The sequence below is a fragment of the Amblyomma americanum genome, chromosome 2, assembly GCF_052857255.1.
Source record: "Amblyomma americanum isolate KBUSLIRL-KWMA chromosome 2, ASM5285725v1, whole genome shotgun sequence".
In the NCBI taxonomy this organism is placed as follows: domain Eukaryota; kingdom Metazoa; phylum Arthropoda; class Arachnida; order Ixodida; family Ixodidae; genus Amblyomma; species Amblyomma americanum.
The window spans coordinates 91923970-91950085 of NC_135498.1; the positions used below are offsets into that span (position 1 = coordinate 91923970).

A 26116-nucleotide genomic window follows, 5' to 3' on the forward strand; every position below is an offset into this window, starting at 1 on the left:
CATGCTGTTCCTCCGCCGTTCTTTCTTTCTGTGTCTTTTGCTGAAGCTTCCTTGCGGGCTGTGAATACTCGAAGTGCAATCCTAGGAAACGTCTGTGAAAGTGCTGTGCGCGTGTGACAGTTCCTGAGCCATTTGTTAAAATGCCAGGACACTGTTGTGTTCCCGGCTGCCGCGGGAATTACGATGGAGAAAAGACTGTGCGCGTCTTCACTTTGCCAGCTGATGCTGACAGAAGGAGGCAATGGTTGAAAGCCATTCCACGTGCTGATTTCTAACCCGGAAAGCGCTCAGTGGTAAGTCGAAAAAGCGTGATATTTATTCCGCGACGTAGCTGTGTGTACATAATGCGCTACAACATGGCCTAGTGGGCGAGCTGGAAATATTCTAAATTTGAAATATTTCACTGCGCTAATTGCTATTGCACACATGGAATTAATCATCTTAAATATGCTAACCTTATCTGCGCTGGGCTTTGCAGGTCTGCGAGCGGCACTTTAAAGAATCAGACATTCGGACTTCTTCTAAGTATGTGGACTCAAAAACAGGCAAAGTCGTCGAGGCAAAATTGAAGATCGCTCGTCTCAGCTCCGACGCCATTCCAGTGTATTCCCGAACTGTCCCGCGTACCTTTCTGCGCCCGCCACTACGTCCCGAGAAGCACCGACTGAAAAGAGAATGCGTCTTGAAGCAGCTTCTTTACGAGATGCCCATCGCCATGTCACTCAGACACACGAGGATGAGAAGCAAAGAACAAGATGACACTTTCCAAGTTCTACTGGAGTGCCTTCCTCAAATCAAGCTTTCTGATTTTTGGAATGTTATTTCTCGACCTGCCTGCGCCCTTTTTCTCAATCTTGGTGTTGGTGACGTCCCTCGTGTTTTGTCGTCAGTCACGGTCTTAGAGAACCTCACGGTGAAAGTTCATTACCGAAATGTGCAACTGACTACAATTGATGGCATAGATACCATCCCTCACACAGTACATGATATCCGTTGCTTGATAGGTCTGCTGGATGCTGTAGAGTCGTTTCAGGGAAACTTGTTGTCAAACATGAAGAAAAAATTGATGGTTTGCTTAAGTTGGCACTTTCCTTGCTTGAAGATGCCTTAAATTGTGAACTGGCAGATGTTGAACAACCCAATGCAGTTAGTTTTTTGAAAGAGCAAGTTTCTTTTCTTCTTGTCAAGCATAGCAGGTCATCCGGTATTCTGCAGAGTTGCTGGTATTTTCAAGCATTTATTTACAGTTTCTCCGCATGCTTATAGGTTCCTTCACAGTTCCGGAAACCTTAGATTACCCCATCAATCTACAATACGTCGTATATGTAACTCCTACAGCGTAAGCCCGGCAGCTGAACCGCAAGGCACTTCTTTCCTATCGTATGCAAAGAAGCTTGTCGCAGCAATGACAGAGCATGAAAAAATTGTTGTACTCATGATGGACGAAATTCACCTGCAGCCGTATTTTGATTATAAGGGAGGAGTAATTATTGGTGCGGCTACAAATAGCCCTAATGCAGCAAAAACAGCCCATGTTTTTATGATGCAAAGCTTGCATTCGCGTCAGAAGAATGTTGTGCACATACTGCCAGTAGAGCGCATCAACGCACAGCAGCTTCACACTATTCTGCATAGCATCATTACTCAGCTAGAGGAAGTTGGGTTGCGTATAATCGTTAGTCATAGCCGACAATAACTCAATCAACCTGAAAACAATGTCACTTTTTGGGGCCCCCTGCAAACTTCAGAGTGTGTATCCACACCATGCAGACTCTAAACGTCCTCTCTTTTTCTGATTGATCCTGTACACTTAATAAAAAGCGTCAGGAATAACTGGATCAATCAGCGAAATGCTGGAACATGCATGTTCTTTCCTAGCCCCACAGGACCTAATATAAAGCCACCTATACTTATAGCTTCATTTAAAACACTTCGAGAACTTCACTCGAAAGAACAGGGTCAGCTTATTAAATCAGCACCAACACTTTCGTCTAAATCTCTGAACCCATCGAATATTGAGCGCCAGAATGTCAAGCTTGCGCTAAGGATTTTCAGCCCGTCTACGGCAGCAGCTCTGCGAGCATGTGGGCCCAGACTTGAGTTAGATCATGTGTCTGGTACTGCACAGTTCCTTGAAACAATAACAAAGTGGTGGAACATTGTAAATGTAAATACATGCAACAAGGGGGTACCCGACTTCGTGATGAGCTGCGGTCACCGATTACATCAGCGTCAAGTCCACAGATCCAGTTTCTGTTAAGTATAGTGAAGTGGCTAGATCTGTGGCAGTCTCTCAAATTTGACACAGGCATACTTACAATAGAGACTCACAGTGCGCTCCGACTCACGACAGACACCTTGGTAAAGGTGACTAGGTATTGCCTAGATGAAATGAACTTCGAGTACATATCTACTTTTAGGAAAGTTTCGGACTGACTGCTTGGAAGAGAGGTTTGGCAAATACCGCCAACTCTCCGGTGCGCAATACCACATTTCCATAAGACAAGTCTATGACTCGGAGCGAAAGCTTCGTCTGCAGAACATTCTGGAGCTCCCAGAGTTTGAGGCTGCAACAGATGCGGTGGCAGTAAACGATGCAGTACTTGAAGTGTTTGACATTGAGGTAATGGACGACGATTATGCGATGGCGCCAATCTCCCAGCAACCACTTACGTTGCTGGCTATTGTGCCCACGCTGCGTTCAAAAAGCCGTCATTCATGACTTGCAAAGAAAACTTAATGCTAGAAGATGAAATTGAAGTAGAAGGTGGGGAGTTAGTCAAGGCCATGACACGTGGTAGTCAAGTTTCCATAGCCTGCCATAGTAAATGCTGTTTTTACTGCTGAAATAGTTCTTGACAAACTGAGAAGCGAACAGCATGCGACACAGTTTCATGCACTACCAAATCAAAAAGGAGGCTCTCTTGGCACTCACACATGATGTGTTAAACGACGGCATTGACTTTGATGTGTGTGAGAATGGGCACACTCCACAGTTGGTAATGCACTATGTCCTAAGTGCAGCAGCAAACACGCTTCTAAATAACCTTTGTAAAAGAAAAAATGATCAACTTATAGTTGAAAAGGCTGCAAAAGAAAAAGAGAGAAAATTGAAGACATTGAAGAATTGACTACTCTGTGTGCTTGTGACTGTTTTTGTTAGTTTTTTTAGTTTCGAAACCAGTTTTTGCGTTGTATTATTATATATTCTGCATATTTTCTTTTGTTTGCTTTCTATTTATATCTTTTCTGTTGTTGGCTTCACTTACTGCATTTTATGATTCAGTGCTGTAACAGTTTCCTTACCTCCTACTCCTACTGATCGTGTTTCTCATCTGAAGATAAAATACGACTTGTGAAAGTCCTCTGCGTTGTTCATTTTCAATACAAAAAATATTACGACGTATCTTCACACATGCGCGCTTTGATATAAAGTCAGTAAAAGTCTGCTAAAATGTAACTGCTTATACTTTCAAAGAAACAAGAACAAAAAAAAACATTCGGTTAGAGTGTGGGCAAGCAAAACACGATTTTAAAAAAAAGTAATTTTCTTTTCGAGAGACATAATCAGCACTTTGAAATGCCCGAAATGCGTGCGAGCGCGGAAGCCGAACCTACTGGGCCGTCGCAGTGCGGTGACGTCACGCAAACGTGGAGAGGCCTTAAAAAGTGTAGGTGATGTTGGTTCAGGTCGCAGTCCGGTTTTCCGGGCGTGGGTTCAAATCCCACTTCTGACATCTAATTTTTTTTCTTTTATGCACACAAGACCAAGACGGAAGGTTTTACTCTGCACCGATTTCCCTGCACCCGTCTTCTGTCAGGATGCGATTCCACTTCGGCTAGCGTTCGGTGCGGACGCATGTTCAGGAGTCCCGGGGAGCGCGATAGCGGCTCTTGCTGGCCACGGAAACAGGTTTAATGCCTACGGAGATAACGGTTTGGTTTAAGGGGGTCTAACGTACCAAAGCGACTCAGGCTATGAGAGACGCCGTAGTGAAGGGCTCCGGAAATTTCGGCCACCTGGGGTTCATTAACGTGCACTGACATCGCACAGTACACGAGCCTCTAGAATTTCGCCTCCATCGAAATTCGACCGCCGCGGCCGGATCGTACCCGCGTCTTTCGGGCCAGTAGCCGAACTCTGTAACCACTCAGCCACCGTGGCGGCTCTCGGAGATAACGAGTACGGGATTGTTTTGCCTACTCTGCCAACAGGACGTGTTGTTCTTAACACGGTGTTCCTTCACGGTGACGTGCGAGCGAGGCCCTACAGTGTTGAAGATTTTCGGGGCGCCCTTGCCAACGTTTGTGTGGTCGCCGACGTCGTGGCGTTGGGGGCGTATCAGATTAAAGGCAAGCTGAAGCACTTTTTGAAAAAAAATGTTCGGTACGTCATGTTTAGCTTTTAGTCCCCTGAAAAGAATATCATTCAAAAAGAGCGGAAATAAACGCGAAAAGCTGTTTTTTTTTTAAGAAAATGCGCCCCATCGCCTCAGGGTGCCGAGCGAACGCCGCTCTTGCCCTCGATTGGCCGGGACTGTCGTGACGTCATCCACGGGGATCTCCGGTCGGCATCGAGGGCATTGCTGCGTTGCATGTTGCTTCAGCTGGGTTTTAAGGGCTAGCTACGTTTTGGAAATTATGGTTAATTCAAGCAGTGTTGAACTGTTTGGACTTTCACCATGCGTGTTCGAGCCATCAGGACCTTCAGAAAACGGCGGAACCAACGACTTCGCGGAGAGCGCGGGCAGCGAAAGTCAAGTCGCGACATTTTCCCCTGTTGGAAATCTCGACTGGATGGATGGATGGATGGACGGACGGACGGACGGACGGACGGACGGACGGACGGACGGACGGACGGACGGACGGACGGACGGATGGACGGATGGATGACGGATGGATGGATGGATGGATGGATGGATGGATGGATGGATGGATGGATGGATGGATGGACGGACGGACGGACGGACGGACGGACGGATGCATGGATGGATGAATGGGTGGATGGACGTATGGATGGATGGATGGACGGATGGATGGATGGATGGATGGATGGATGGATGGATCGATGGATGGATGGACGGATGGACGGATGGATGGATGGACGGATGGATGGATGGATGGATGGATGGATGGATGGACGGACGGACGGATGGATGGACGGATGGATGGATGGGTGGGTGGCTGGACGGATGGACGGACGGACGGATGTATAGATGGACCGATGGATGGACGGACGTATGGATGGACGGGTGGATGGATGGTTGAATGGATGGGGTGGACGGGTGGATGGATGGTTGGATGGATGGGTGGGTGGATGGGTGGATGGATGGGTGGATGGATAGGTGGGTGGGTGGGTGGATGGATGGATGGATGGTTGGATGGATGGGTGGGTGGGTGGACGGACGGACGACGGACGGATGGATGGATGGATGTACGGATGGATGGTGGGTGGGTGGGTGGATGGGTTGACGGTGTGAACGGTTGGACGGATGGACGGACGGATGGATGGATGGACCGGATGGATGGACGGACGGATGGACGGACGGGTGGACGGGTGGATGTATGGTTGAATGGATGGGTGGATGGTTGGATGGATGGATAAATGGGTGGATGGATGGATGGGTGGATGGATGGATGGATGGATGGGTGGATGGGTGGATGGATGGTTGGATGGATGGATGAATGGATGGATGGATAGACGGATGGTGGGTGGGTGGGTGGGTAAATGGATGGATGGATGGATGGATGGATGGCAGCTTTTATTTCCGCGGAAATGGAGACCCCTTACTACTCACCGCTCCTGCACGAAGTCCTGGAGGGCGGGTGCCGCAACCTCCGTGACTAAAGGCTAACAAAGAGATTTCATCTCTTCGCGGCCTCAGCTGCCAGGCGTATTTTTTTGTCTCTGCCGAGCGGGTGGTTCGCTGCGCAGCAGGGGTTCTTAGCTTTTTCTGCTATCAATATCTGTGTCGACACCAGGGTAGATAATAATAATTGTTTTTTTGGGAAAGGCAAATGGCGCAGTATCTGTCTCATATATCGTTGGACACCTGAACCGCGCCGTAAGCGAAGGGATAAAGGAGGGAGTGAAAGAAGAAAGGTAGAGAGAGGTGCGGTAGTGGAGGGCTCCGGAATAATTTCGACCACCTGGGGATCTTTAACATGCACTGACATCGCACAGCACACAGGCGCCTTATGGAGGGTGCGTTTTTATGGAGGAAAAACGCACCCGCCGCGGTCGGGTTCGAACCCGGGAACTCCGGATCAGTAGTCGAGCGCCCTAACGACTGAGCCACCGCGGCGGGGCAGGGTAGTCAGCGCATTCCCAAATTCTCTGCTTCCGGGTAACCGTGGAACCGCCGGACTGTCAGAACCTGGACGAGCACGCGCAAACCTATTCTGAAATCTTTGAGAACTCAGACTAAAGAGAAAACTGGTGCCACCACCGGATAAGAAGCTAATAATAGAGAAGCGACTGCGTGGCGGTGCCTGCAAGCCGGAAATTTCGTTAACCCAGTATGGGTCTTTCACATCCTACCAGGGTAACACGAAAGCCAAATCCGACATCAGTGATACACATGTTTTGTGTAGGTGCATGCGCCTGCATATCTTTTGTTGAGGCGCATATGCAAGTGGCAATAAAAAAAACGAAAATTGCGCCGAAGCGTTGGTGTGTAGCGCTGCTGCATAAAAGCCTGGTCACCAACTTCTTTTCGGCGACCGTCTGTGTGTGTCTTCTCCTGGCCCTGCGTTTTTTTCGCTGTTTTTTTTTTATCTTGACCAACTTCTTGTAACGCCTGTAAGCATGATCTAAATTAGATCACCGGCACGGTTAGACGAGTCGCGCGAGGTAAAGCATTTGTTTGTTAAATTATAGTTACCTGCTTAATTGCTCCCAAAGGCCTTTTAAACTACAAAAGAATTCCAAACTGGATGAGTTGGAGTGGGTTCACTGCTGTACTGCAGCGCGAAGAGACGAGGCGACCGGGAGGAATCTCCCATGTGCGCGTTCCTCCTGTCGCATGTTAGGGCTACTGTTCAACCATGAAACGTCCGCACTTACCCCCGTGCGTTTTTTTGCGCGTTGAACAAGCTTTTGAACAATAATTATGGCTGCGGTTCGGAGCTCGCAGTGCTCCTCATCTAAACTAGTGTGCTGCGAGATATAGTTGCTGCTGTTGCGTATCGAGGCAACCAGCAGAATTACTTGTGTATGATATACATGTATGCGTACCGCGGCTCGACAACTTTGCGTTCTGACTTAAGGACAAATTAGCATGAATTCTGACGCCATTGCCGATCGTCAGCCATGACATAGCTTGAGGTGACGGGGGAGCACTGGCGCGTGCAAGCGATGAAGGAGAAAGGCTCAACCACAAGAACTGTGCTACTCAAGTTGAGGCCTGGAATGAATGTGGATGATTTGCCACACCAGGGTCCAGTAGCCGGCGAGCTGGCCCTCGCGGTTGTGCCCGGGCGGACGATGCAGTGCCTGCGTTGCCAAGGCACGGGTCACGTTGGGCCGCGACTGCAATGTGCCCAGGTGTTCCCAGTGGAGGCGTTACGGCCACGCGGACGCGGATTGCTGCCGTACCTACGCGTCGGCGACCATGCTCGGAAAGGCGAACGACACCGCGCAACTCATGGGCGTCGCCGAGACGGAGGAAGACGTGACTAGTACGGACGAGGCGGCCAAGCCGGCTTCAACGCTTGCTACGTCTGTGAGTTTCAGTGATAATACCCAGGCTGCCGACGAACCAGCGAGCCAACCACCAACGGCAGACTCCCTAGGCTTCGCTAACGACATGTCAGGGAACGGGGCCTGCCCAACAAAGCCCGAGACCGTCGAGGCAAAATACCCGAACGAGGACCACCACGAGAAGAGCGACGCCCGCACAACTAGCTTCACGCTCCCCATCATCACCCCGCCGAAGCGTCTTCACGACCAGTGCACCATCGAAGGGGACATGCTGGTAGTGCCCGGCTTCGAGGAACCCCCTGCAAAAACGGCTCAAGCCCGGCGTTGGATGCTACGGTCGCGCCGAAAGTTTCTGGCTGACAAGCGGGCCGGCGTCAAGGTACTCCTCGATCAGGCTGATGTTCTTCCGCCTGATGATACCGGCGGCAACAGGGGCGTCTAGCCACGCGCTAGACGTGGGAGGCAAGCACCGTGCTGTTGGGTCCTTCCTCTTGCGTAAAAAAGACTCCCGCTTCCGCCTTTAAAGTCGCTACATTAAATATCAGGTTCCTGGCGACCAGGAGAAAGCAAGGCCAGGTGTACCGACTTATTACGGAGCGCGATATAGATGTATAGGCCGTGCAGGAGACGAAAGTGGACGGCAACGAAGGAACCGACGGCATGGTGCGACGCTTCACGACTAGATTTTTTGCTGTCGTCAGTCATGCACTGGGGACATCGGCTGGATGCGCGCTCTTTGTAAAGAAGATGCCGGGGCTAGAGGTGCAGGCTTATTTTTCGTGTGTGTTTAGATGGTGAATTGTCCTTGATTTTTCTCTTAACATCATTGAGTGGCGCATTGTTACCGTGTACCCGCCGAATGTGGTCGAGGAAAGTGTTGCTTTTTCCAATGTATCCAAGAGCGCGTTTGCATGGAGAGGCAGCTCATTGTCTTAGGCTACTTCAAATGTGTCCTTAATGAGCGCGATAAGTTAAGCATGCGGGGGATTCGAGACAAGAGCACTGAAGTGTTGATGCGAATGATTGAGAACGGAAATCTCGAGGGTGTGGCTTAATGTCTTGAGGGTGCGGTGAGGGTGCAGTGAGTTAGGTAGGTGAAAATTTTATTGATGAACCTAATGGATGAGTCACTGCCTAGGGTTGGACTGGCTCTCGATCCCAGGTGTCGGCCAACATTCCATGACGTGCGGCGACCTCTTCAGCCCACTCTACCAGTCGCCTTTGTTAGGCTGGTTCGGAGCTGGAGACCGAGATCTACAAACCCTCTTTGTCCGTGAGGTTCCGGGGAGACGGTGTTCGAAATTCTCGGCAGAGTTATAAAATGTGGTCAAAGTTGGCTCTCGGAGCCCCACAAAATTCGGGTCTGTATTGGCCTTTGTGGATAAGGGCTAACAAAGCCGGTGAAGGGAATGTGCGAGCCTGGAGCTGTCTCCAGGTAGTTTGCTGTTCTTTCGAGAGGGAGATGTGTGGTGGAGGATAGACGAGTCTTTGCTCCCTGTAATGGAGGGTAATGGAGGGTAATGGAGGGTTATTTCATGATAGGCGACGAGCCGGTCCCTAGCAGCGCTACGCCGGTCTACGGTGTTCCCTGCTCGGTTGACGTACGCTCGAGCAAGAGAGTTTCCGGGGTTGCCTGAGTGGGCTGGCACCTTAACAATTTGAACTGGTCGGGGTTCTGTAGAGCAAGAATTGAGAATTTTTTGGGTGGTAGAATGAATCTGTCCCCGTGCAAATTTCGTGATTGCTGTTTTAGAGTCACTCAGAATGAGTGTGGCAGCGAGGGAGGAAATGGCAAAAGCTATGGCTGCTTCTTCGGCTTCAAGTGAGGCTGTTGCCTTAATCGAGCATGAGGCTATGTGTTTGAGGTCATGCGAAGCTACGGTGATGGCGTAGGCCGAATTGTGGAATGTACCCTTCCGCGTCCACGTAGACCGCGTCTTTGTCGTTTGCATGAGCTTTGTATAGAGTGCTGGCATGGGCTTCACGTCTGGCCTGGGTTTGAACTGGGTGTACGTTTTTTGGCAGAGGGTGAACTATAAGTCTGTCCCTGATGTGTGTTGGGATGGCGTGCGTGTTGTTGGAGGGTGGACATGTTGGCTGAATCTTTAGAGAGGCGAGAATGTGCCTGCCTGTACTTATGCAGGAGAGTCTGTCAATCTGAGCCATGCGATGAGCTTCAGTTAGTTCCTGTAGCAAAATGGTGGTTTGAGCTAGTTGGTACATATTCACAATTTCACCAGCGCTGCGACTAGGAACAAGAACAGAGAAGGAAGACAAGGACAAGCGCTACTAACAACTGAAAGTTTATTTGAAAAAACACAGATTATATGCACACAACTGACAACCCAAAGCGCCTGCGCTTCCCCCACCAGGCACGCAAAAGAGAGTTAAAAATCTAGATACAAAATTTCACACTCATGTAAGTTTACAGATGGTGTGCTAACGCACGTGTCGATGTTCTTGTGAATGTGATAGGCTTCACACAACTCCCTAGTTAACTGATCTGGATGTCTGAATTTAATCTTAGCCCTGTTAAGCAGAGGAAAGCATGCTTTTTTGTTAGACACACCGGGTTTGTTTAGAAGACAATCTCTGTAATGAAGGGACAGATTTGATGAAGGAGCACCATTCAAAGAGGTTTTATGCTGACGTAAGCGTGTATTTATGCATTTACCGGTTTGCCCAATGTAACTCTTGCCGCATTTAAAAGGTATGTCATAAACCACTCCCTCTGCACATGGCACAAAGGTTGACTCATGATCCACCTGGCATGCATTTTTTCTTTTGCCTCTTATTTGCTTCTGTTCCCGGGCTCTTTTGTCAACAATAGCACAAACCTTGCCTAGTTTATTAGGGACCGAAAAGAGCACTTTTACCCCATATCTAGTGCCAACCTGCTTAAGCCTATGGGATAACTGATGAATGTAGGGTATTACCGCATACTTCGTTCTGTCATTGCCGGAATTTTCCTGTGCTTCATGTCTACCAAACGACTTCATCTTCTTCAGGATCTTGTTGCTAGCAAGCGCTATCACATCTTTGGGGAAGCCCGCTGACCTTAGCCTGTAGCGTATTGTGTACTCCCATGCGTAGGAGATGGGTGGTGGGAGCTAGTTGTGGGAGATTTAAGGCTGACTTGTACGCCTGTCTTATTAGTCATCTACCTTCTCCTCTTCTGCCTTTCTGAGGTAAAGGTAGGGAAGAGAGTAAACCATCCGGCTAATCACGAATGCCTGCACCAGCCGCCTCAGGTCATACTCACACATGCCTCGGTACTTGTTGGCTATTCTCTAATCAGTCGGGTGTTTTGATAGGTCGTGATTGTTAGTTTGGAGATGGTCTCCGTGTTGAGTTCATTGTTTTGTAAGAACATGCCTGGGATGCGTATCTTTTCAACCTCTGGCACTGGTAGACCATTGACCTCGACGTGTATGAAGAGGTTTTCCTTCCTGTTGCGGTTCGGCGTCGGGTGTAGTAGCAAGAGTTCAGACTTAGCAGATGAGCATGCGAGGCTGCCTATAGAGGCTGCGCACTCCACTACCGCGTCCGCACCTGCCTGAAGGGATTCTTCCAAGGTCCCAACATTCCCCATGATGGTGCATAACGCAATGTTGTCTGCATAGAAGGAGTGGGACAGGTTTGGGATGCGCTTTTGCTTGCGAGCCATGGGAATGAGAGTGATTTTGAAAAGTAGTGGAGATACGACTGACCCGTGGGATGGCCCCTTGCTGCCCAGAGGAAAAAAGTGGGACTCTTTAGGGCCTAGTTTGATTTCCGCTGTGCGGTCTCGTAGTAAAGCTGCTTTGTATTTATGTGTTCGAGTCCCGACTCCTAGATTGGATAAGGCGTCCAGAATGTCTGTGTGTTGGACATTGTCAAACGCCTTAGTGAGGTCTACGGCTAGCAGTGCTCGTGAGCGTTTGCAATGTTTTGGATGTAGGATCTCTTCTTAGATTTGAAGCATTATGTCTTGTGTTGATAGATGGCTTCCGAATCCTAGCATTGTATGGGGAAAGAGCTCTTTTGTTTCCATGTAATTTTGCTGTCTGTTTAGGATTACTTGCTCAAATAGCTTTCCCAAGCACGAACTGAGGGAGATTGGCCTAAGGTCTAAAAGGTCTAGCGGTTTCCCTGTTTGGGGATGAAAGTGACCCTCGCGTGGGTCTACTCGGAGGGAAGAGTACCTTCCTTCCAGTGCTTGTTGAAAAGTTCTCTTAGAGCTTGGATGGAGTTCTCCTCCAAATTTAGTGTCGTTTTGTTTGTGATCCTATCTGCTGCAGCTTTCGCAGACGTGGTGCGAAGTTTGAACATTGCTGCCCTAACCTCCCACGTAGTTATGTCCGCATCGAGCTCGGGGTTTTCTGCACCCAAGTAGGAAGGGAGGGGTAATTTGTGGGTTGTTGTGAGGTACCTGTGTTTGAGATTATGGATCAAGACATCATCATCCATACCTATTCTGTGAATGGGGCGTGTTATATTACGCTGTTGCGTGCTCTTCGTGTTGTGGGGTTTTAAGAGGCAGCGCAGCAATTTCCATATGTCTCTTAGGCTCAGGTTGCCCTCCATACTGTTGCAGAGCTGACTACATTGCTGACGGGTTAGTTGTGCCGCATGTTCCTTTATTTCCTTGATCAAGGCTGATATCCTTAACTTGAGTGATCTGTTGTGTTTGTTACGAAGCCATCGTTTCTGCAGGCTGGAGTGAGCCTCCCACATGTGAAGGAGTCTAGTGTCGATCGTTTCCGATTCGCGATTGCTCGGTATCTCAGATGTTGCTTTAGCGACATCCTTTGTGAGTTCTGCCACCCACCTCGCAAGATGTTTGATGTGTGTGGGGACGTCGTTCCGGAGGTTTCGAAACTTGTCCCAGTCTGTGATCTGCAGCTTCTTTTTAATGAAGGGGGCGAGTGAGTTTAGCGAGAGTGAGGTTTCAATTATTTAGTGGTCGCACTCTAGGAAGGTCTGCGTGTTCGACCACTGACATTTTGTGATCTTCTTTGTGAGTGTGAGATCGGGAGTGGTGATGTGTTGCACGCTGTTACCGATGCGCGTATGTTGTTGCGGATTATTGACGAGGGTGAGTCCCTCGTTCTGAATTAGTGTGGAGAGCTGTGCTCCTTTCCTGCAGTTGAATTTGGAGAGTGGCGAGTGTAGTTGACTAGTTTGACAGGAGCTTGAGCTTCCTGTAGCGCGATGACTGTGGGGATTTTGTGTAGGAGAGAGATTGAATGTAGAGTTGCAGATTGCTTCGCTTGGAGCGATATACTCTGCAATTCCAGTGCCACACTCTGAGTTCCTTGTGATTTGCTGCCATCATGCTCTGTTCTGAAAGCGAATGGGATGAGTTTGATTTATGTGGGGGAAACACTTGGTTTGTTTTGCTCTGCACCTGAGCAGCGATGGCGTCGTGGGCGCTAGATCTCTGCTCGAGCGTCGTTATTCTGTTGTTGAGATTGCTCGTCCATGTGCTCATGGCTTCGAATTTCTTTTCCATTTTCTGTTCAAGAATAGTGATCGCATTATCGGGGTTCCTAACGTTGTGACGTCCTCAGTGGTAGTGTTTTCTTTTGCTCTGCGCTTGGCAGGTGTGCTTTGGGTGGGTGAGTTCATGGGGCTTGCTACCGGGGTGAGAAAGGGGATATCTTGAGGGATTTCCGTTTTCGTTGTTGGCGGGATTCTTTGTAGTAGCAATTCAAGTTGCTGGCTAAGGTTATTGATTTGTTGACTGTGATAGATTTTCTTCCTCGGCTGTTCGAGCTGTGCTTTAAGCTGATAATTCTCACGGACAAGGAAAGGAGGTCACGGACCCCAGCTCACCTGTTTGTCAAATGCTGACTCTCCGGTTTTTCCTTGTTTCTCAGACGTGGGCTGTCTGGTCAGGGGTGGGAAGGATTCGTACCGGGACCGGTGACGGGAGTTGGCACGGCTTCTCGAGCTTGATCGCGGGCAGTGAAGTTCACTCATTTTCAGGGCTGAAGCCATGCACGGCTGGACCACATTTACGCATCAGTTGACTTTGCCCCTGAAGGCGGCCATTATGAAGCTGCGGGTGTGTCCTTCTCAGACCACGGTTTAGTTGAGTGCTGCCTGGGAAGTGTGAAGCGAGGCAATGCACTTTCATGGGAAATGTGGAAGCTAAACAACACGCTTCTTCACGACGATGTCTGCTACCGAGCAGTAAAGGATGAAATAGGAAAAATAAACCCGTGAAAGAACCTGCAGATTTGGCAACAGTGGGAGCTCAGTAAAGGATATTTAAAAATAAAAGCAATAGAAAGGGCTACTTGTATCCGGTATAAACAAAAGCAATACGAAGCCGAGTTAAGGGCACCGCTGCAAACGTTCCTGAAGCAGGAATGCAAACAACCTAGGAAATGGATAGAAGATGTCAGGAAAACAAAAAATAGAGCTTATGGAAGAAGAGCGTTATCGCGGAGCACTGGTGAAGGCGAGGGCGCAAGACAGAGCTGCTGCGAAGCGCCATCAAAACGTGCTCTCGGTTAAAGAAAAAGTCCACTCCCCAAGGAATCAGATCGGCAAAATAGAATGGGGGGGAGGGGTATCTTATCGGCAGACACTGACCACATCAAAGCAGCCTTTAATGAATTCTACCATATACTTTTTTCATAGCATCTGGTAGACGCAGTCACATTTAAGCATCAGTTTCTTGGTGCAATGCCACGGGCGGAGGATGAAAGGAAAATGAGAATGGAACTAGCAATAGCTCAAAGCGAAGTAGAGCACGCAATAGATGAATTAAATCTCGGAAAATCATCACGACCAGATGGATTCAGTGCAGCATTTTATAAAGAATTTAAGCATGAAATTGCCCCGGTGCTGTGTACAATGTTTAATGGAGCCTATAGAATAAACGTTTTACCTCCTTCTCTCGGGAGTTCCCACACAGTACTCATACCTACAACTGATGGAATAGAGAAATTACAATCTTTTACCGCATATTGACCGATAGCACTCACTAATGTGGACTACAATATTTTTATGAAGGTATTGGCGCGAAGACGCAGACAGCGATATCGGTTATTGTTAGGCCCCACCAGACATGTGGAAAAAAAGGGCGCTCGATTTTTTCCAACTTTCAAAAAGCGCACAGTGTGCTTGAAAGCTGCGATGACATTATCGGGCGAGTGGTCATGCTTCCCATGGATTTCGAAAAGGCTTTTGATTGTGTTTGTCATGAAATTTTGTTTTCCGTTTTAGACCATGTGAACGGCGATTCAGTTACCTTTGAGGGTGTAGCCCTGGCGTATCGAAACGGCACAACAAGATTGATCGTTAACAAGAGTATGGCACCCCCATTAGCGTTCGATGCGTCAGGGCTGCCCCCTCAGCCCTCTCTTATTTGATATTTACATTTAAACGCCGTGTATGAAAATAATAGAAAACAATAGTGTTAATGGCTTTAAGCTACAAGCAGCTGAAGGTAAGCTGCTGGCTTAATCAGATGGCGTTGCTGTATTCGCAGTTGATCAGCGGAACATAAGCGAAACTGTCGGGTGTGTACGCGAGTTCAGCGAAGTCACAGGTAGTGGTGTTAATTGGTACAAATGCCTCGGACTCTGGCATGGATGGTGGACGTCCCACCCGGACCATTTCGCCAACGTACCGTGGGCGACGACCCCAGGCAAGAATTTGGGCACTCCGCTCGATGCTTATCGCTAAAGCGAGGAGTATTTGAAACAGCGAACTAAAGAAGCACGTGACAGAGCTGGAAAATGGAAAGGCACCAACCTCTCAATTTTCGCCAGAGCTACCGTCGCCAGCCTTTTTTTTTATTACAAAGCTCTGGTATGTGATGCAGGTGTTGCATTGCTCTCGTGTGAACATTCAGAAGCTACACCGGATTTTTGCCGTCCTCATATGGGCTTCCGAAGGGGAACGTTGCAGCAGAACGAACCTGTTCCGGCGGGTAAAAGACGGTGAATTGGAGCTAGGGCACCTCTCTTTAAGGCAGTTGGTGAACCGTTTTTTTTTTTTCGCGACGTCACAAACCCGTTCTTGCGCACCGTGTGCGAAGTGAGGCTGCGGCGATTGCTGTCGTAGTTTGTTGTATCCACAGAAGAGCTCTCGGGTGGAATTTTTGGTTACTACAAAGAGATTGTGGAAAATGTTAGGCTTCTTTCTGCACGTTTTTGAGGGGTCATTTGTACAAAACTAAAAGAAAAAAGTTGTACCGTGATCTTTGTGATAATGTTTTCCCAGGGCCGATGTACGGGGCCTTGTACGGTGGGGGTTCGGGAAGTGATGTTTTTAAAAGAGTGTAGAAAATGCAGGTGCCACCAGGAGTAAAGTCCTTCTTTTTTAAGTTACACACCGGTAGGCTAGCAGTTAAAAAGTTTTTAGAGAGAAAGGATTTTTTTTTTTACCGTGGGGAACAAGCTGCTTAATTTTTAAACAGCCCGAAACGATAGACCATGTTTTTTTGCATTGCTGGGATGGCGTTTATTTTTGGGATGTGTTACAAAAGACAATAAAGAAAGAGCTACTACTTGACGCGCAGGGAATTCGTTATTTAAGCACTGACAATGAGGATGGGGTACCATTTGATCTCATAATGCTTTTGGGCCTCCACAGTACATGGCGATCTAGAATATCGGGACATCATTGTTATACAGATGCACGACCAGCGCGAATTTATTTTCGGGAAAGAATGAACTGGTTTCATGCCATCCTGAAAGAAGCGTCGGAGCCTCCTGAGGGCATTTCATGCCTAGAGCCGTCGTGTATGCTATGTGAATTTTAATTTGCCGAAGCCAGACTCGTGCTGGCTGACCACGACAGTGTCTTATGTATATAGCGTTTTGTGTTTTTTGTTGAGTGTTTTTTGGTTAAATGTGAGCCAAAGCCAGGCAATAAAGAAAAAAAGATTCAGGATTGCCGAGCGGTCAAAGGCGCTGCGTTCAGTTCGCAGTCCGGTCTTCTTGGAGTGGATTCTAATCACACTTCTGATGTCATTTCTTTGTTTTTATGCAGATCAAATAGGAGGGTTTTACTCTGCACCAATTTTTAATGCGCCCGTGTTATCTCAGGATGCCTGAGCGATCTATTATACTTCCGGCCACATGCGTTAATGGTCGCAGAATCGTATGCTCCAGCGGAGCGGCGATAGCGGCCCTTTCCAGCCGCAGAAACAGGCTTGATAACATTTATTGCGTTGTTTTTAACACGCTTTTTTTTGCCCGGCGATATGCGAGTTAGGCCATACAGGGTGGAGGATTTCCGCCTACGCCCTGGTGCGCTCCCCACTGGTGCGCTCCCCAACGTTGTGGCGTTGGAGGCGTAACAGATCAACCATGTTTGGGCTGTCACATTAACCAGCACAGAACCAACGAAGAATCTGGCGGCGTTTAAGGAACGGGAAGTTAAACGTCGTTGTTGCCTCGTCTTCGATTCCGAAGACCAACAGGTGAAGCTGCGACTGCACTGGATGTTGTACGGCGCGGCAGATGACATCCGGACGTCGTTTGTTGGTTTTGGGAATGTGACCGAGGTGACCCAGGAGATGTGGCGAGTTCTAGGCGTCAACGTGAGTGGGCCCACCACGAGGACCGTGCTCCTGAAATTGAAGCCCGGCTTTAAGGCAGATTATTTCCCGCACGAGCTGCGAGTCGCCGGGGAATTAGCCTTTGTCGTGGTGCCTGGGGGGCGATGCAGTGCTTACGCTGTCGGGACACGTCCGCCGCGAATCTAAGGTGCCCCGATGTTCAAAATGTAGGCGTTACAGACATGAGGAGGCTGGCTTTGTGTTCACATACGCTTCGGCCGCGGGACTTGGAACGAGGGAACGATCGGCGGAGCTGACTATGGATCTAGCCGAGGCGGAGGAGGCGGCAACAGGAGCCGGAGAGGTGCGAACGCAGGCGCGGGAGTCAGACTCGTCGAGGAACTCCGCTCGAGACACCAATGCCGCCAGCGATGCGGGAGAAGTGACGCTACACCTGATCTCACTAGGAAAGGGGCAGAGACGTGACGTCAGCCGGCAAACGACATCGAGCAGGATAATGGTGAGGAGCACCCAGACACTAGCGGTGCTCGTACGCCCAGCGTCACAGCCCCAGCCAAGTGACCACACACACAATCCGATCTCGAAGGTGACAAGGCATCAGCCCCTGGCGTCGACGAGCTGCCAGCAAAAACAGTCCAAGCCCGGCGGTACGCACTACGTCCACGGCCAAACCTTTCTTCCGAGAGGCGTGCAGGGGATAAAGCGCCCTCGCTGCCAGTTCAGCTGCTCGCACCGGACGGAGGCGGCTCCGACGACGGCGTCTAGCCGGACCAGAAAGATGAGCATCATGCTTTCGGTCGTTTAACCCTTGATGAGAATGGCGCCTGACATCACCTTCAGAGTAGCCACTTTAAATGTCAGGGGATTGGCAGCAAAAAAGAAGCAGAGCCAGGTCCTGACTGACCATGATATTGACGTGCTTGCCGAGCAATAAACAAAGGTTGATGGGGAGGAAGAGACCGGGAGCATGGCGCGACGTTTCGCGGCTAGATTTTGAGCCATTGTTCGCCACGTGGTAGGGACATCGGCTCGGTGCGTATTGTTTGTCAAAAAGCGGCTTGGTCTGATTGTACAGGCTAATTGCTCATGCTTGTCAGGATGGTGTGTAGTAGCCGATTGTGCATACAGCAGTGCTGACCGGCGCATTATTTGTGTGTATGGTCCTAACATTGTTAGGGAAACAACACTCCCTTTCGAGAATGTTATGTAGCAGTTAAGTACCGAAAGGCAAGTAGTAATGTTCGGTGACTTTTACTGCGCACTGAATGCTCTGGAGAAAATCAGCACACGCGGCTTCAGAGACAAGAGTGCTGAGGTGTTGTGCCAGTCAGCGTTGTAGGCGTTACCGAAAAAAAGTAACTAAATAGACTACTCGTTGCGCAAAATTAAAGAGAACGTGCTACCGCCCTACGTTAGCGATACAAAAAAAGGTAACGCGTTACCATTACTCCATGGCCATAAATTTCATTCAGTGCGTCTTCGCTGCAAGAACTCCTCACGATAACAAATTTATAAAGCTCATATTTCACATAAAACTTCTAGCGCAAAAAAAAACAACGACTTTAGCCGAAATACTGATTTAACGATAATATTTTGCACAAATGTGCACGAGCTTAGCAATGTTACAGTGGCCTAAAAGAGTCGGATACAACATATGTCTGCAGTGAAGCTCCGCCCACATTCAGCCGCCGCACACAGAATTACTCGACAACGAAAAAGTAGTCCACTGCTTAAACGATTCTCGTTACCTAAACAAGTTGCTTATCACAAGAAAATAATTCTGAGCTTTAGAATTTTGATACGTGAACTGTTTGATATAGCCAACCATTTAATGTTCAGCCAGCGGTGTAATACAGGACACAGAGGACGGAGGCCTAGTGTTACGAACGGCTGTTTTTTTTTTTGTTGAAGTTTTACCCTACTTACAACTCTGTGGCACATAGCGAAACCATTTTCTGAATGTGACATTATAAACACAAAATGACACTTCATCTCCAATTCTCAATTTGTAAATAAATGATCTCTGAACTTCTCAACAATTTACAGTAATTCTGAAAAATGTGAAGTTCCAAAATGCTCGGCATGCTTGCACTCTTTAGAGAGTTGTGTGTGTGAGTGGTTTGCGAAGGGAGATAAGTGAAGGCAAGTGTGTGAATGTGTGTTTGTGCACGAGTTTCGTGTTTTTGCGGCTACACTTTTTCTTTTAGTTGGGTGCGTCGTCAAGGAGAGGTGTTTCCTGGCGTGCATGCGAGCTGCAACAAGGGTCGTCGCTAGCACCGGTCCGTTTTGTTTATTTGCAACATCGCTTTAGGTGCTCTTCGCTTTTTTCCTCCAAAAAAATGGGGGGGGGGGGGACAAGTGGGATAAAAAGTAACTAGTAACATGACAGCTCACGTTACCAAAAAAAAATATTAACGGAAATACGTTACCCGTTATAGTTCCGAAAGGGTAACGAGTACGTTAACGGTAACGCCGTTATAAGGCGGGCGTTACCGCCAACACAGGTGCCGTTTAACAAACCAGTGTAATATGGAAGATGTGACTAATTGCCGGGGCTGTGCGCGTGCTATACGGTACACGCACTTCCAGCGTTCGAGCCACGCGCGCCTTAACAGAATTTTCCTGCCGCTGGATTAGGTTCCCATATGCAATGAATACTAAGTTACGTCCCTGACATTCACGGATCACTGTTTAGTGAAATGCATGTTTTCTAGGCAATAAAAAACGAAGCAATGCATTTACCTGAGACTTATGGAATTATAACAAGAAATTGCTCAGTGATGAGGGCTTTAGACGTGTTTTATCGGATGAACTGATTAAAGTGACGCCGGGCACATTGCACGAAATCTGGAAGCAATGGTAGATGTGCAAAGAGCAGATCAAAATAAAAGCCATTCATAGGTCCAGCAGGCTGCCGTATCAGGAGAAAATTGAAGAAACCCAGCTAAAGGCTTTGCTGACAAAACTACATGAGCAATAATGTAAGGCACCCCGCCGATGGATAGAAGATATCAGAAAAATAAAAGAACAGCTTGCAGTGATGGAAAAAGAGATACCGAGGAGCGTTAGTGCGTGCAAGGGCGGAAAACTGGGCCATAGGCGAGACGCCGTCGAAAAGAGCACTGGGAATGGAAAAGGCTCATGCAGAGAAAAACCACATTGATAAGATTGAATGAGGTTTCATGCTATCCTGAAGACAATCATATCGGACGAGGCTTCTTCCAGTATTATCAGGAGCGTCTCGGCAAACAGGTGCTCGACATAAACCTTTCAAGGAAAAGTTTCTTACAGCTGTGCCGCGACTAGACGAGGTCACGAAGGAAAGATTAGAGATAGCAATCACAGAACTCGAGGTTGACAAATCGGTGGAAATTTGAAATATGGGAAAGTCGCCTGGGCCAGACGGCCTAAGTGCAGCTTTCTATAAGGAGTTGAACGAAATAGAACCAGTATTGACTGATGTGTTCCAAGAAGCCTATGAAGTAAATAGATTGCCGCTGTCTTATTGGTTATCTTATACTATTCTAATTCGAATGAAAAATAACGAGGAACAGCTGCAGCAGGTCACAGCATACAGGCCAATTTCCTGGACTAATGTTGATTATAAAATATAAATGAAAGTGCTAGCAAGGAGACTGCAGTCAGTAATTCACGATAATGTTGGTCCTCACCAAACCTGTTGTATTAGGGGAGATCAATTATGAATAACATACACACGGCAAGATCAGCGCTCGAGTGTTATGATCTAACTGGTGAATGTGTGGCCGTCCTCCAACTAGACCTCGAAAAAGGATTTAACTTTGTAGCCCACGAAATTTTGCTCAGTATTCTTGGCCACCCGAATGTAGGTTCAGTAATCCGAGAGGACGTGGACATGGCGTACAGCGGCTGCACTGCGAGATTAATTATAATCGAAAGTCTGGGGGCCTCCTTAGCCTTAGAGTGCAACGTTCTGTACGCCATGGCTGCCCCCCAGTCCCCTTTTGTTTTCCATTTATATAGAGACGCTATGTTTGTACATTATTAAAAACGAGGCTGTCCAAGGTTATAGGTTCCAGGCAGCTTAAGGCAACTTGCTTGCGTGCGCGGATGACTTAGAGGTCTTTGCCGTGAATCAGAGTAGCATACGGGAGGCCGTTCTGTGTGCTAAGTTTCAGGAATTCAACCGGAAGTAATGTGAACGGGGCAAAAGTGCCAGGAACTTTGGCATGGGGCTGACTATCGGCACCAGATCTTTTTGCAAAAGTGTTCTGGGTAAACCCCCCCCCCCCCCCCTGCACCCTCCCCGTTGTATACTTAGGTTTTCCACTGAACTGCTACAGGGACAATGATTCATACTGGAAAGAACAATGAACGAAGTACGTGAAAAAGAAGATAAATGGAAGGGGGCACATTTATCCATCTCTGCGAGAGCAACGGTGTGTAACCTCGTTTTTTTTAAAGCAAACTCTGGTATGTCATGCAAGTGTTGCACTCTTCCCGGGCAAATGGACATAAGTTACATCGCCCTTTAGCTGTTTTTGCTTGGTCATCGAGCAGGGAGCGGTGCAGACGGACGAATTTGTTTAGACGTGTGAAAGATAGTCTTGAGCTGAAACATCTATTTCTGCGCCAGCTCGTCAACAGGTTTTTCTTCTTTCGAGATGTTCCCGATATTTTTTTTTTAGAACTGCGTGTTACCTAAGGTTCAGCTGTGTTTTGGTTTATTTTGTTGTGGGAACAAAAAGTTTTTCTGGAAGAATATCAGGTTACTTCAGAAAGTTGCTGAAAGTTTTAAATTTCTTTGAGTGCGTTTTTCTAACGAATGTTTAAGTGACGTACAGCGGAAAAAGCTATACGGAGATCTGGGCCCGGATTACGGAACTCGCTCCGACCGCTCTACAATTGAGAGCGCTCTAAAATGCCCGCTCCTATTGGTCGCCGGCGCCATTTTGAAAAGTTGCGTCACGGGAAGCTGCAATGGCGTCACGGACAAGAAAAAACGCATGACGTTGAACACCTAATTATGCCCGCGGTTTTAGACTGTTTTTTGCGACCGCGAAGAGTCGGTCTACAGAGTTTTAGAGGGAAAATGGCGGCGGCGTCGTCTGCTGTTTATTGGTGGCGGAGGCGGCAACGTCGGCGCCAGCAACGACGAAGGACGGTGTACGAGGACGAGCTGTTCCGTCGGTTATTTCGACTCGACAAGGAGAAAGTGGAGTGGTTGTGCGGCGAACTTGCAGACGAACTGCGAGGCGTACGGACGAGCGTTTTGTCGGTGCGGCGGCAGGTGCTGTGCGCTCTCCGTTTTTTTTTTTTGCCTCCGGGGGCTTTCAAGTGTGCGTCGGCAACGAGCAGACCGTCGGCCTCGCACAACCGACGGTGAGCAAGTGCGTGCGGCATGTGGCTGAGGCCATCTGCAAAGTCGGCGCACAGAAGGGATGGGTGCGTTTCCCGGCGCACCCCGAGGAAAAAGCGGCAGCGAAGGCACCTTCCTTCCCCGCGGCACCATCCCAGGCGTCGTCGGCTGCGTCGACGGCACGCTGATTGCCATAAAAGCGCCGCGGGGAGACCCAGCAAACCGGGCAGCATTCTGGAGCCGCAAAGGATACTATGCGATGAACACCATGATCGTGAGTAGACTGGCTTTCTGACCGCATGGGTTCGAAAGCCGCGACCTCGACAGTGGAAGTTCACGTCCAAGATTGTCTGCCTGTGTTTCTCGCAGATCTGCGACGCAGACATGAAGATCCTTGCGGTCGACCCTCGCTGCCCGGGGTCTTGTCACGATGCCTTTTCTTGGCGCTACTCACGGCTGCGTCGGAAGGTGCAGCACGGGCTGCTGGAGGATGGAGAGTTTCTTCTGGGTAAGCAGCACTTCGACAGCACGTATTAAGCTACAGCAGTGGCTCATACCTAAAAGAGGCGGGTTATAACATGGATGACATGCAACAATATGATGTATCGTATTTATTTTTGTGTATTTACTGTTACTGCTGGTGCAGAGGCACAAGAAACATTGTTATAAAGTGAATCGTATTTGAAGCGTAAAACATCAAGGCAGAAGAGGTGTGCACATCGTTATTGTCGTGTAAGATATCACAGTACATCATTAACCTAGAAGGCTGTGCTTACAGAGGTACCCCTTAGTCATGAATATTCTGCATGCCTATGAATTCTGGTTCAGCATACTGGCTTTGAGCTGCTTGATATGAATCATTTATTACATAGGCAACAACACACTTCACTGCAAATTTTGGTCGTGCAGGAGACAGTGGATATCCACTGGAGCCGTGGCTGCTCACACCAATGTCAGGGCATCCTGGTGCAAACACTGCAGAAGGGCAGTACAACGCAGCACACGCCTCAATGCGATGTGTTGTGGAACGCTGCATTGGTGTTCTCAAAAGCCGCTTCCGGTGCCTTCAAAGGTACCGGACACTCCACTACGAGCCGGAGCGGGCGGTGGTCATCATTGCAGCGTGTGCTGCGTTGCACAACATCTGTCTTGAAGAAGCCCTGGCTGCAGACGAAGACGACACTACTGATGACCCTGACAACAATGGACCACCTCTGCTTGCCGGGTACTTGGCGGGGACAGGATCCCGCATGACCTACCTGCGTGGTAGAGCCATGCGAGACCGTATAATTGGCCTCTTTGGCACAACCTGTCCGCAGAGGCAAGCACACCTGCAGATGGTGCGGCGACAGCAGCAGCGGCAGCAGCAGCGGCAACAGCAGCACCACCGGCACTAAGCCCTAGACCATCTGGCAGCTGTGGCTGCAATGACTCGCCGTGCTGGCGTGGCGAGTTGTCGTAGCCACTCTTGCTACGGGCAGTGCCATTGCCCTCTGTTAGTGCGTGAGCCCCTGTGTGATATGATGCCCTTGGCCACTGGTAGCCACATTCCAGCATTTGTAAATTACTTTTTCTTACGTGTGCTTGAAAGCCTCCAGTGTCAAGATATGAAGTGCACACACCAACTGCTGCTCCACCGGCAGTGGTCACCAGTACGCCTTTCAGTGCATCAGCAAGCTTGCCGCACAGCTACTGCACTTTCTCCTTCTCAAGTCGAAATACACGCCGAAACAGCTCGTCCAACAAGTGAAATGCATCCTTGTACACCGTCTTTCGCCGTTGCTTACGTCGACCTGCCCACTTAGGCAAACAGTTGCTTGCTGTAACTATGTGTTTGATGAATGTGCACGAGGGAAAAGTGTGGTGTGGAGACTGCTAGGAACCAGTAAAGCGTTTGTTTTTGCACCACGTTTATTCATTGGTCACAATAATTTTTTTCGCCACAGCTGTTCATACTAGTTTGCCAACTGTAACACACAGCAGGGAAACAAAAGCATGCAGCATCAACAGTGATTTGCATATGCCTTGTCGAGTGCTGCGCAGAGATTGCACAATAACAGTTGTATCTTACACTCTGGCCAAACGGGCGAGTTGGCTGTACATTTTTAAGGCGAACAGTGCGAAAGACATAGCCGGAAAGCACAGGAAACACAGGATGAGCACTCGTCCTATGTTTTCTTTGCTTTCCGTCTAAGTCTTACACGCTGTTTGCCCCTTAAAAAAAAAAGCTTCATCTTGACTGCCAGCTTGAATGCTAGTAATCACAGGTTTGGCATGTTGTGCAGACTTGTAGGCCCGATGCAGCCCTGGTTTGCAGTTTTCTGAAACACATTGCATAACTGGTGGAATGCACAGCAAGTGCTACACAAGACATTGCTCTTCGTAGATTTTAGTGGACTAAAAAAATCATGTTACGTGTAAAAGACACACGAGTATCACAGACGATGATGCCAACATGGCTGCGTTTGAAGTTGTAAAGGGATCCACAAACGAGAGATATTAACATTGTTGCATCATACCTTTAAAGGCGGAGCTCAAGCATCCGCCAAATTTTTTTTTGCCTGCATTCAACACTAGTTCAGAAGCGACTTTGGACGAATGCTGGCAAGCCTCATTTTTCCTCGGGTCTACTGAGGATAGAACATGTTACAATGCACACAATGGACACTTTACGGAAAAGCAGGAAAAGTAATGCGAAAAAAAAACGACTCAGGAACATGCAAACAACCTTAACAGACACAAAATCGAAGTGTTCAAAATTTATCCAGAATCCCCATATTATGATGCCCTTCATAACTACGACAACAGGGTGAGTTGTTGGGCTAGTTGGTCTTGTCTGTATCTCGTCCCGTCCTTTGCGCTAAAAATATGCCTGTAAAATTCATAACTACAGTCACTTCAGAACAACTTTTCCCCACATATTGCACTTGCCCACATATTGCAATGAAAGAAAACAAGCACTAGAAATTGCACCTTGTGCACCTGCCACAGCTGCAGGTAAACATTTGAAAGGAATGGAAAATAAAAGAGTATAGGAGGCTTTCACACCTGGCAGAGCTTAAATTACATAACTGGAAGAAAATAAACAGTGTGAAGCATCCGGGCCTGCAGAGCTTACAAGAAATAAAAAAAATGATGCTATGGCACATGACAGAGATGATCTTGAATAAATACAAAAACAGAAACCTGACAGAGAAGCAGACAATGTAAATAAACAAACACATAAAACAAATTTTAACAAGCAAACTAAAAATAGTTCAATGAGTCTGCACCTGGCAGAGAAGTAAATAATGTTCTTGAATAAATATAAACATATGAAGAGGTTCTTTCATAAAAATAAAAACAAGCAAATAATGACATAAATATGAACAATTCAATGTGGTGCAGGTGGCTCAAGCTGCTTTTGTAAGATTAGCGTCAGTAGGTTCACATTCTGGATGAGCAGCTCTTGCTGACCATTTGACGCCTGCACAGCATCTGTCACCTCCCATATGGCCTGCATGTAAAAATACTTCCAATTACAAATTATTACTGACAACCAATTTTGAGATCT

General features: G+C 48.2%; 1 pseudogene; it reads left to right on the forward strand.

Moving 5' to 3' along the window:
• Positions 1–1864: 1864 nt before the first annotated feature.
• Positions 1865–3218, forward strand: LOC144118806 (uncharacterized; annotated as a pseudogene).
• The last annotated feature ends 22898 nt before the right edge of the window (positions 3219–26116 follow it).